Consider the following 12723-nt stretch of genomic DNA (forward strand, 5'->3'; position numbering starts at 1 on the left):
CCAATGGAAGGTGCAGTACTTCTGCACACAAATCATGCTATGCACAGCAAGGCCAACTCTGTCTCACCCCGAGACCAACTCCTCAGAGCAGAAGCCAAACAGTTATCCTCCAGGAGTGCATTAAACACATCAGGTTTTGGAAGCACCATACTTAGTGCACTTGTAATGTGGCGATCACCTGGGTCAGTGCCCAGCTGAGGCACACTAATCTTAACAAGCTCCTTGCTGTGCTTGGGTAAGACACCTTACTAGGGCAAAACTCCCACTCCATCATATTTTTCTTGAACAGATCACAAGGAGGGAGTCCATATTCTGGGCAACTGCTGCTTAAAAATTAATCTGCTTTTCAAATTCCAGTATGCCCAGTGCAGAGGGAAAGGCAGAGAGGTACCTAACTGTCTTCAGATAGGTTTCACTTCCCCTGTCATTTCATCAAAACCTGAAGCCAGAATACTATGAAAAGTGCATTTGAGGTTTGAGTTTTCTTTCAACAGTCTACTGCCTGCTTTTAATGTTTACTGAGCTTTTGGCCGCAAAAATGTAGCTGCGGCACACGGTTGAGCGGTTTCTCTCAGCCTGTAGTCTCTGTCACAAAGGAATTCCTCCTCCAGACTCCTTTGCCTTCCATTCTGAGCTCCTCAGAGACCTCTGCTGCAGTCCCTGGCAGAAGATCAAGGGGAAACAGCTTAAGTAAAAGCTCTCACTGTAGCAACAAAACACCATTGAACAACCATGTTTAGTGCCAACAGCTTTTTGAATCTGGCATTTTTTAATGTCCAGCTCCTGCTTTCATTCGAGTTTCAGGTATCCTATGTAAAGAAAGCCTCCTGAGAATTTTTTTCTTGTTGCTGTTGCTGTTCCATCCTCTCAGTTGAGTTTGAAACAAAAACCTGCAGCTGATTAGCCCTGAAAACATCAGTCCAAACCCATTTCACGCCAAGCCTGGCAGGGCCTTTTCCTGCCCTTCGTGTCTGTAGGGAAGGCAGAAGAAAATATGCTGAAGCACCAGCTGAATAGCCAAACACCTGGCAGAGAGAGCTGCTCTGCTCAGAGCAGCTACAGCACAGGCAGTCAACAGCTGCAGGAGAAAGGCAACGACATCAAGATGCACTCCAGTGAAAACTGTAATTGATCTGTTCTGCCAGGACGGACTTAAACACCATCCTTCCCTGCTGGAGCTGTGGGCAGGGTGGGAATGACTGACTGTTATGAATGCTATTTGCAGAATACCAATGCAGTGCCCTTTCTCCACTTAATAGAAATTTCATGTTCTTCAGAGGGTAAGCATGCAATCAGAATAAACCGAAGCTCATTCAGAAAGCCACAGTACATCCCAGCACTGAGCAAGGTATCCCTCACCTGGGTCCAGGCAGTCACTTAGGAGTCCCCAGTTTCCTACGCTGCTCCTGTAGCTGGCTGAAATGCTCCACACAGGCAAGTGAACTGTGAGCAGCTGGTTCAAGGCATTGGGCCCGCAGGCTGGAGACATCCACATTGGTGGGACAGACCCCAGGTTAGTCTTCAAACTCAGGGTGACCCTTTAAACTGGAGTTACTCTGGATTTATATCTACGTGCTTGCTGGCAGAGCTCAGCCTATTGCGGTGAAAGATTCTGATCTTTCTCTCATCCTCATGGGATACTGACTTCAGTAAAAATACTCCATGCTTCATTTCCCAGTGTTGCAAAACAACTTAATGGATCATACACTTAGGGGAGTGTTTCCATTAATTTCTAGCTAACGTTCAACCCCTCACAGCACCAAAATGTCAGTGGCTTTAGCCTTTTCAAAACATTTCCTCCAAGAGCACACAAAGTAAAAAGAAGGCAACTCACAGGCTTCTTTAGCTAAATCCAACCTTATGTCAACTTTAAGGATGGTGCAAGAGTTACACAAAGTCCCTTTTCACTTACCTTTCCTCTGAGCACTTAGCCCTTGATGACTGACATTGTTTAGCGTGGCCCTGATCCTCTTCTTGCTTGCACTGGAATCAAGCACGAAGCTTTGTTATAGCTGACGTCAGAAGCATTTTATCAGCCAAAGAGCAGACAAAAGTGCAGGTACAGCTGACAGAGGCAGGCTGTGCAAGCAAAATTATGCATTTGCTGTTACCAAAATGAAACTCATGCTTGTCTATTTGCAGCTATAGTCCTTTGAAGCACTACAGAACCCCGTGATAACCTGGATGATAGAGACAATATAATCACTTAGAGAGTTAATGTGCATAAACACATATAAAATGATTGTTTGCATTATTCCTGCACAGTCTTTTTACCGTATTACTGAATAAATCATATCTGTTTTACTTTCAGTCTCTAATCCTTGCACTCTTTTTGAAGCACCTCAGTGAATGAATACATATTCCATACCCTCACAGCCTTAAAAACAAATTTACTTGTATGTTCACAAAACCTCTTCAAGGAATTTTTTTCTACGAAGCGTATTATTCAAGACAGAGATGGAGGTCTTGCTGGCTCAGGATGTGATTTCCAACCTGTAAGATGCAAGGGGATGTGTTGGTGAAGAACAGTAAGTCTTAACAGGAAAACTCAAAGCTTATATATAGGTCCTGCACTTCTTTGGTGGCAGCTGCAGTTCTTTGAAGATCATAATCAGTCCTGTCTTGCTCCTGCTGGTACCCAAGAGCATATGGCAGCCTTTGCATGGATGAGACAGCCACAAGTCATACCCATGCAGAATCCAGGAATAAAATCAGCGGGATCATTTGAAGCATATGGATCCAATGAGGCTTGAAAGCCTGCCTGAGTGGGGCGGGGTAAGGCACGCTCAGCTGGCAGCGAACGGCTGCGTTTCTCAGAAAGGATGATCCTGCAAAAAGTGGGATGCAAACTGGTGTCCCCCAGAGGGATAACACCTATGAGAGTGCTATGAGAGATGCTGTCTCAGTACTAAACACTAATTCAGCAGCCTCCTGTGGGGAAAAATCTGTGGCAGGTGGGGGAGAAGTTGCGCGGCAGACAAGAGATGTGCTTACAAATATTTTTCCTTTAATTATTCAGAGGCTTCTTGCAAAGCCACGCTGTACCTTGCTTTAGTCACTACAGCAGAGAAACACTGACTCAAAGAGTTTATAAAACACTAAAAGAGGCATGAAGCACACACAGAAGTTCCTCTTGCAGGGCCAAAATCCAATGACAACGATGAAATGTGCAGAGTTTTTGTTCATGATAACACAGTCCTGGCTGTGTTGGTTATCGTGCACCCAGAGAGCTGCCTTACACTGCATCTTTCTGCCACAGTGATACTTAGACTGCATTTAGCATGTAGAACTAATTCCGTATGGGAATGTGGTATAGAGGTACCAGCCCTCACCATAGAGAACAGTTTGACCATTCATGCTTGCTGCACTAAGGCCAGTCATGGCTCTCTGTACATGATTGTATTTTAATCCTGGCCCAGCAGCCTTGCAGAGCTCATGTATGGTGTGGACCTCAGCGGTGCTGGGGAGGAGGGACTCTGTGGCATCAAAAAGTGATCAGCTTTACTTCCAAAAGGGGAATTCAGACAGCAAATGCATTTCAGCACTTGGTGCTGGCTCTATCCGTAATGTAGATGTCTGTCTAATGGGCAATGGTCTAAGACCAACAAAATGCAATTCATACAGGCCACTGAGCAGCTTCTCGTGTTAATGACTTCTGAATGCCAGTGGCCTGAACTGCATCTGCATTTTATTAACACTGTTTACAGAGTGAGTAGAATTCCAGATGGAGCATGCAGTACCCTTTTCTTGTTTCTTCTGTAATTGCAAATGCTCAAATTGCACTTGTAGCTGTTTTAGGTGTTGTATGACTTGACATTGACCTTATACTCTTTGCGTTTTCTACAGTGGAACACTGAAATTTCTAGGGAATAGAAAGGCTATACAGAACTGGTGAATGCTCTGTGTGATGCAAAGAAAAATGAAGTTGTGAGTGTTTAAGCAAGTATTTCTTTCCATTTGGTCTTTGAATTTTTATTGCTTCCAGTCAGGTCACTTGAAATTAAATTAAATTGTCCTTCACAGTTCAAGCTATGGTTGCCTTACAGACTGCATAAAGACAGTGCTTTAAGGTCATTAGAGCCCTGAACATGTTAGAGCAGTCCAGATAACTTGCATCTCTGAGGGAAAGGCTTTTATTTCTGAACTGTTCACCTAATATTGATTTGAAGATGTACCTTTTTTTCTTTCTCTCATGAAAATATCCATCCCAAGAATTAGAAAAAGCCCTTCCTCCAGACTTGGTGCGTTACCTTTCCAGCAGCTCCCTGACCTGCTGCACTTCAGGTGGCAGTGATGGCAAAGAAAGAAAGGAGGACTTTAGGCCTTGAAGCTGCCATCGATCTCAAGGTGGGGGAAAGGAGGGGGATACCTCAACTCCAGCTCAGTGACCAGATGCACCATCTGCTTTGTGCTGCACTCTCCTGATGGGAAGGCAGCCACTTCCACCAACAGCTCCAGAGTGGAGGAGACTTCTTTCACCTTCCTGCTTGCTGCTAGTGGGGAGTGCTGTGCAGCACTCCTGAAAGTTTGAATGCTTATTGCATTCCTGACGTTCCCGTATGTCCCCTGTCAGACAGGAGAGGCAGTGCCTCTACACCTCCGCTTCCATCTGCACCTTCCCTTTCAAGCAGTGACCTCAGGGTGTGAGGGGAAAGGATGGGAGCGCAGAAAACAAACCCTTCAAGAACTGCAGCTGGGCCTATAGTATGCAGCTGCTGAAGCTTAGGTGCAACTGTCCTTCCTGACATGACTGCAGGGAACCTGTGCAACGCTTCTCAGAAATGATATTTTGTGCTAGGTCTACTTTTCCACAACAGGGATACTTGCCTCAGTCAAACCGGTGCCTGAGATGTGAGATCGGCGCATGAAGGAGGAGAGTGAACTTTCCCGGGGATGCCTTTAGATGTCTCCCTTCCTCATCTGTTCAGAGATGACAGCAGGTGCCTTCTGCAGGGGCCAGGCTGCGTGCGGCGTGGGGCTGCGGGGAAGCCAGTCAGTCTCAGAGGGTAAATGAGGATTTCTGAAAGCAGACTAAAGCAAAAGTTAATGGAAAAGAGAGCCTCATTGCCCACAGATACATCATTACTTTCTCAGGCATTTATGAACAAATAAAATCCATCTACTACGGAGGAAAAGTGTTTTTCCCCTGTGCCCCATGCTCCAGTCCCTACCTCCAAGCAACTGTCTTACTACAGTTTCAACACCTCTTTTCTTTTGAAGTACAACCTGTTCTTTATTTATATTATTGCCATTCATGCTGTGGAGAGAAAACTTATGACAGTGCTGATTTCTCAGATCTGCTCGTAGGCTTTGAAATTTGCATTAGATTATTCTAATCACTTAGCCTCATTGTATATATTTACACAAGCACTTCTGATGTTTAAACAGACCAGGCTGTAATGAGATATGCAGGGGGAAATAAATACCCCAAAGAAGTGGAATGTTCTCTTTTCTCAGACCACATCTTAAACCAGAAATGTTCAGATAAAACAGTGGGTCAGTGCCTCTGGGACCTGAGGGGAATGACAATAAGGCTGGAAGCATGGAAAGACAGATCAGCTTTCAGCTGCAGTGGGCAGAGATAAGTGTCTAGGTGCCTGTGAGGGTGTGGAGCATGCTGAGGACCTGTCTTTCTGTGCCCTTCACCACGGCTGTAAGCTGCATCCTTGGCCATCTTGACACAAGAATCTATCCCACCTGATTCCCAGATGTCAATATCCATGGACACAGGTTTCTAGAGGCTGAGCAGGAAGAGGATCTGCCAGCTCCAATGAATTCAGTAGGAATAGTTGCAGAAAGGGCAAGAAGTCCTGGAACTGTGGCACATTTGTGCTGGCTTAGCTCCAGAAATGCTGGTAGTCCCACAGCATTGCACTCCTGCAGGCAGGAAATCTGGGAAGCACAGTGGCCGTGCACTCAGGTTAACTCAGTCTTGAGGCTGGCTTCATTAGATCAAGAACATGAGGCAAACCAAAGCAGCCCTTACATAGAAAACGTGCAGGAAAAGGTGGAGGAGTAGACCAGGCAGAGGAGAGGCATAAATCTTATGGACCAAAGAAGACAAGAAATCTTACTGTGAGATACAGGAAATAGTCAATTGTATCATTTAGAGTTTAGCTTCACGAAGGCCAAGGGATCATATTTACATTTGCATGATAGAAAACAAAGAATACTTGCAATCTTGCAATAGCATAAAGGGGGAACATTCTGGATGTCCTGTTGTTAACACAGTCTTGAAGTGGCATCTGGAACAGATCAGCAATTACACAACAAACCGTTCAAAAGAATACAAAAAACTGTGTGTCAACAGTTTAAATTTTGTATCTCGAGTCAGTGACGTTTGTGTTTAAGAACTTGAGGAAAAGAAAGAAGGGAAAAAAAAAAGAGATTATTCTGAGAGGATACACTTCCATAAACTCAGTGACAGATGAGAGCAGACTTTGTAACTCGCACACTGAAACTGATCTATCCACTTAGACATGCAAATGTCCTTTTGAATAAGCCTAACATTTTGAATTGTCAACAGTGGGAAGAGGTTTCTCTAAAGGCAAGTTGGATTCTTCAGCTATCCTAAGCTTGTAAACCAAGTAGTACCAAGGGAAAAAAATGAAAGAACAAAAATTGAAAGATTTTGCTTTATTAGGATTTGGTGAATGAAGGGGTTCATCAAGATAACATTTTTCACTTTATAACCTCTTCACAAGCCATTATTCTGGCAGTACTACTCGCCTCATACCTAGGGATACATTAAAGAGGGCAGCCAGGACCTTTCCCTGGGCCAGAAGGGGAGCAAGCACATGGCCAGTACTGGCAGGGCAGGCTGTGAGCACATTCCTCTGCCCTGCATGGATGCAGCAGCAGAAACACCCCAGGGCTTTCATTCTAGCTGACTTGTTTTGTCTTATTCCTAATTTGCAAGTTACATGCCTCGCTGCACTGGTAACTTCATGAGACCCTGTGACCCATGTTAGGCATGTAAGTCCCTCTTCACCCTAAAGGACATGCATTTGTAAAGTGATCAGAAACACCAGGAGATTCTTAACTGTTTTCCTTCACGAAAGTATGACAAGACATAAATAGCACACACAGTGGGAATCGTGTTGTTTTCCCTCAGCAGTAACTGGTTCAGAAGCACCATCTTGACTTTTGCCTGCTACTGCTTCAGCTCCTTGTCTGTGGGAGAGAGACAAATGCACTTTGATAGCTATCCAACATGAGCAAAACTCTTCCACAATGAACAGGCTTGGAAAACTCCAGGGCTAACAAAATGGGAGCTCCTATCAGCTCCTCTCTGAGGTCTTATGGATGCCTAGAGTGGTCTTGCATCTTCACTCTGATATTACATCAGTTTTCCATCGTGACCAATACTATCCTACTTGGATACTCCAGGTGGTGCCCTGTCCCCTTCTATGATCTCCATGAACTCATGTTCCCTATTATTAGTGGAGACTACCAGAATGCTGCACTGCAGGGAGGGGAGCTGAATTTTCCTTCTCAACTTCTTGTAACCTAGAGGAGTAGAAAGACTGCTTTACGTTCAAGGTTGATAGGGTGCACAATGTGTACAGAGAGATCACACTTCAACCTTGCAAATTTATCATACTATTATTCTTCTGGAGACATTGCAAATTTTTCTACAATTGCAAATTTACAGTTAAAACGTACAAGTTGCTAAACTATGTCTTGAAACAGCTGCTGAAGTCAGGGTTACTCACCTATCTACTTCCTGATGAGGGCAAAAATAATATCTATGATGGAGTGAACTGACTGATTTGCTTGTGAAGTTTCCAAGTTTCCATTGGTAACTTTTCCTGAAGCAACCTAATATGACAAAAAAAAAAATCCTCTAAAAAAAACCCAAACACCAAACATACAAAATGTGCACATTTCAGCACTCTTCCTCCCTGAGGCTTTCTCAGTCTAGGAAAAAGAGGATGCTTTTTTTCCAATTGCCTGCAAAAGGACTGCATCTCTGCCAGGTGGTTTGCATCTGACAGTCAAATACTGCTGATGAGAATCGTCGATTCCTTCAAGGACTTGACACTGCATCTAATTTGTTTCGCAAGCAACTATGTAAGGAGTTGACTGCAGCTATTATTTTGTTAGATTTAGTCAAAACATCCCCAGAAGAGGTAGGAGGGCATGCTGGGAATTGTTTGATGAGCCTGCTGAGAGAATAATTACATGGCCAGCAGTTTGTTCACTTTATCTTCTGTAGTACTTCCTTAGTGCCTTTTGTGTGGTTCGAGTACTCGGCTTTTTGAATTAAAGAATATTTTCATCTCTTTTTCTATTTTTCATCTCCAGCTAATTCCCAGATTATGCTGTCTCAGATTTGCATTCTGGGATGCTTCTGTGTTATGTGAAGTATTATGAAGTTCAAATATTTTCTTCAATATTCTCTTTCTTACTCGAGATGAAATTTTCTGCACCATAACTGAACTAGGAAGAGTTGCCTTCTGATTACGATGCTTACACAGACCGTAGGACCAACTCTGCAGTAATCCTGCTGCTCTGAGCAGGATGAATGTCTGAACTTGCAACTCGAATAGAATTTTGGGGAGTCAAAATCGCACATATAAATGTCAATATATTTTTTTAATATAACGTGTTACAGCTTAAAGCTTTCAAGAGTAGCCTAGATACTGGGGAAAGAAGGACCTGTTCGAATTTCAGTTTGTTTTGGCAGCTTTGGAAAAAATAAATGGATATGAGCTCCTGGAAGACAGCACATGGAAGTATTACCAAAATATTAATTCTGAGGTGGCAGGAAAATCGAAAGCTATGAAAAGAATTACATTAAAAACTGGAAACTGTGCTTATTCAGCTGACTACAAGGGGGTCCGTGACAGCTGTGTCTGCCTTCTATAAGGCAGGGATGCAATAAAAAAGGTGGTAATAGCAAATCTCATCCAGCAATCCACCTGCCACAGGCAGTCTGACTGCTCCTCTCTAGACTAGTTCTCTTCTCAGCTGCTGTTCCTGATCCAACAAACCTTCCTGCATGTATCTTAAAGCCATCAGTCTCCACATTTCTCTCCTGGGTGAGGTACACGTGCCTTTTGGCACTGCAGGAGGAAATACATGGCTTCACATCCCCTGATTGAAATAAATCTAAGTGAATACAAAAGAAGAAGAGAAAGGAAAGGATGTAAAAATTACCATATCAGTCTTTCGCTGCTAGATATATGGATAAAAAATATTGTTCATGACTCCAGTGAAATGAGCCTGCTCTCAGAGAGCCTTATACAATCTATCTTATTTGTGCACTTCAGACTTCTGAAGAACTAACTTTATTGGAATAGAGCTGGAAACGTTGGATCGTTGGCCAAAGCTTTAAAAAAAATGTTTCCTTGCTATAGAAAGAACATTAGCATTCTCACAAAGAAGGTTCCATAGAAACAAGAAATATATTTTTACAGCAAAACTCCCTTTGATGTGAATCTTGAGCAAAGCACAAGAAAGGGCCTGTGGGATTCTATTTTCTGTGTATGGTTTTGCAATTCCATTCTTTTTTTTTTCTTTTTTTTGCTAATGGGCCACCTAGGGTGTCTTCTTTCTGGTTTCTGAACTAAGGCACCTTAGCAGGGTGGCAGGTGTACAAAGGATTCCTCAAAGCAACACACTTGCTGTAAGCAGCTTCTCAGAGGGAAATATTTCTGCGTCCTTTACCCATCTTTTTGGTTTCCTCACAATGTCTGCTTCACCTTGCAGTTACTTGCACGGCAGAAGTGCAACTTGAATTACCAGCCAGCATCAGCTCCAGCAATCTGCTCCTGACAGAAGCTAGTGCTGGGGAAAAATTCAAGACATTACCTTATTGGCAACAAAGAAATGTCATGTATATACAAGGAAAGTTCCTCTCTCTTTTTTTTTTTTCCTATTCATTAGAAATTGGGCTTAACTCTGAAGTGTGATAGTTTTTATCCCTTTTAAGTGCTTAGTATATTAAGTCAATCCATATCTTTCTGAATACTGAATATAAGTCAAAGGTCAATTATTGCTTTGTTTTCCTTGTAAGATTACTTTTTCTTACATTTTTATCTCATGATCTTTCAAGCTGTCTTTGATTTTCTTTGAAAATGCCACTATAGCTCAGGATTACATTATTTAAAACTCTAAATTTAATTATCACTGCGTCTAACTTCTTTTATATTGATGCAAGGCTCACCGATCTTCAGTTTACAGCAACTGATGAAAGCACTTCAAAAAACCTCTACAAATACTTTGCTAGATAATAGACAGCTGTAGCAGGATAGCAAGTAAAGCTTTCTCTTTTTTGGTCATTGAGTTGAGCACTTTGTCCTCAGTCTTGCTCCAAATTCTACTGTTTACCATTGTCCAGTTTAGCAGAGTGTTTTAATATCTTTCGTAGTGACACGCCACTATCTGCTTTTACCTTAGTTTTACTGCCTTACAATCAGACATAATTTCAGTTACAGCTTTTAATATCTTTTGGAACGCATCTTTAGAAATTGGGAAACTTTGAATACATAAATGAGCCTTCAAGTCCATGTTACACATACACATTACTGGCTGTTGGATCTTTGTTTTTAAGCTTGCATAGTTATGAATTATGCTTTTCCTTCCCTTATACTGCTGAAAAATAAAAGATGGCAGAATTTGTCCTGATGGAAAGAACATATTAGGTAGGAATTGTCTATACCTTGTCAGCTCTTCATGTCAGCAGTTTCCTAAAATTATACAGGAATTTCTGTGAGTGAACTGTCTTTCATAGTAATACTGCTTCACCTGAGCTTTCCCCTCTTTTACAGTCTTTTAAGGTTATTATTGCACTTCTCTCTCTCTCTTTCTTTTTAAGCTTTATAGAATCTATCTTGGAAAGTCAATCTTCAGTCTTCAAAAGAGAAAGTCTAGTTTGAAGAAATATTGAGAACTGGAGTTCATAGGGTGCTTTGAGTCCTTGCATTACTGAGACTAGACGCAGCAATGTATTTTTCTAATCTCTGGAGCTATGGAAGTCAGAAATGGAGAGAAAATCAGTACATCTGGAATTGCCAGCTCAGACATTTCAGTGAGTGAATCTTGATTGCTCTGCAGCAGCTCAAGCAGGTCAGTGGTATGGCAAGTACTTTCTGTACTGCCCACCACTTGCCTGTGCAGATGATGGATGCTTACATGTCTTTGTTTTTCTTATTTAAAAGATCCTTGCAGTCCATCCTGGCTCGTTATTTCACAAACCTCTCTGCATGAGCTGCATTACCTGTTTGCTCTTATATTTTAATGATCTAGAAACGGCAATTCCAAAATACTCAGTGGCACAAAATCTAGAGAAAAACAGCAAGAGACAGCATTTGGGCAGCATGAGACTCATTAAAATTCTTCTACGTTCTGCTTTTCTGCTCGTCTCTGTCCTGCTGTTCACTGAAAAGCAGGCCATGGTTCAAATTTCAAGGAAACATTTTGGACATCCAAGAGATAATGTGACTGTCATTTGCTGCCTTCCCATGTCATTTTTTGGAAGGTCTAGAGTAATAAAGGAAATGCGTTACATATAAATCCCCTGGTAGTGCGAAGATGTTGTTTGAGCCAAGAGAACTGGAATAATAACTGTGCCCTGTGCCAACAGCATTTTGGATGTCAATTGAGATATATTTTGCAAGCAATAAAGATGTATGCAAGCTGGAATCATTTAAATACAGGAAAAACCATACACGAATCAACCAAAAAATGCACCAAGGCCTTTTTGCCTTTGTAAACACTATTATAGAAATGACAACAGAAGAATCTCACTGACCTTATGCTATATCTTGTTACCTAAAATAACAAACTCAAAATCCATGCTCTTCTGTAGGAAACCATACAAAGAAATCTTAATGATTATTTAAGGTACAAATCCCATACTTATTTAAGTTTCATTTTAAACAAAAGTAAAACTGTAAGAAAGTAAACACCACCAAAGCAGCCTCTGATTATGTAACTCAGAGGTGATGATATTTGACTGAGCTAGAATTTTCACAGCTTTGTCCTTTCTTGATTTCTTGTTTATTCTCACATCTGCATTGAAACTAGAGGAGTGAAAGGTTTTCCTCCAGATATTTCCAAGAAGTCTGAGCATATGAACAAGGAGGCATTTGGCCTGGCATGCAGTATGGGAGAAAAAAAAACATCTCATTTGTCATCACAGTCTAATAGTGACATCACAGTAGATGAAATCTAGACCCTGCCAGCCTTGTAAATTCTCAGCTGCACTGACGTTCAGTGAAACCAGGAAGACAGAAGGGCAAAAAGAAGAAAAAAAAAGACAATACCAGTATAACTACTGACAATGGATTTTGCTGCTTCTAGCTCAGAGGAGATCTCCTTAGGAGGGCCCTGTGCGGGGCATCTTGCCTGCTCTGCACAACATGCTGATGTCAGACCTGCTGCTACAGCTTGATGTCAAGGAGACTATGTGGCCTGTGCATGGCAAGAAGAGATGAAATAGCTACAGACTCAGCTTGAAATGCTTGGCCCTGTAATTTCTATGCTTCCACCTGATGGGAGGGTGTCTTCATTGGCTGCTGCATTCTCTTCAGAGAACGAGCCTAGGAGGACACAGACAGCTTTCTTTTGTACAAGCTGCCTCTAGAGTGCATGGGAAGGCAACCTGATCAGAATTAGATAGCCTCACGCTCCCCAGGGAAATGCCTGCAGGCATCAGAAGGCAAAGCTGGCACAGAGAGGTGGGATTTTCCTCAGGGATTTTGAGGGAGTTACCTC

Source organism: Cyrtonyx montezumae, unplaced genomic scaffold, assembly GCF_038088225.1.
Source record: "Cyrtonyx montezumae isolate F1298 unplaced genomic scaffold, pur_monq_1.0 scaffold_2, whole genome shotgun sequence".
Lineage (NCBI taxonomy): Eukaryota > Metazoa > Chordata > Aves > Galliformes > Odontophoridae > Cyrtonyx > Cyrtonyx montezumae.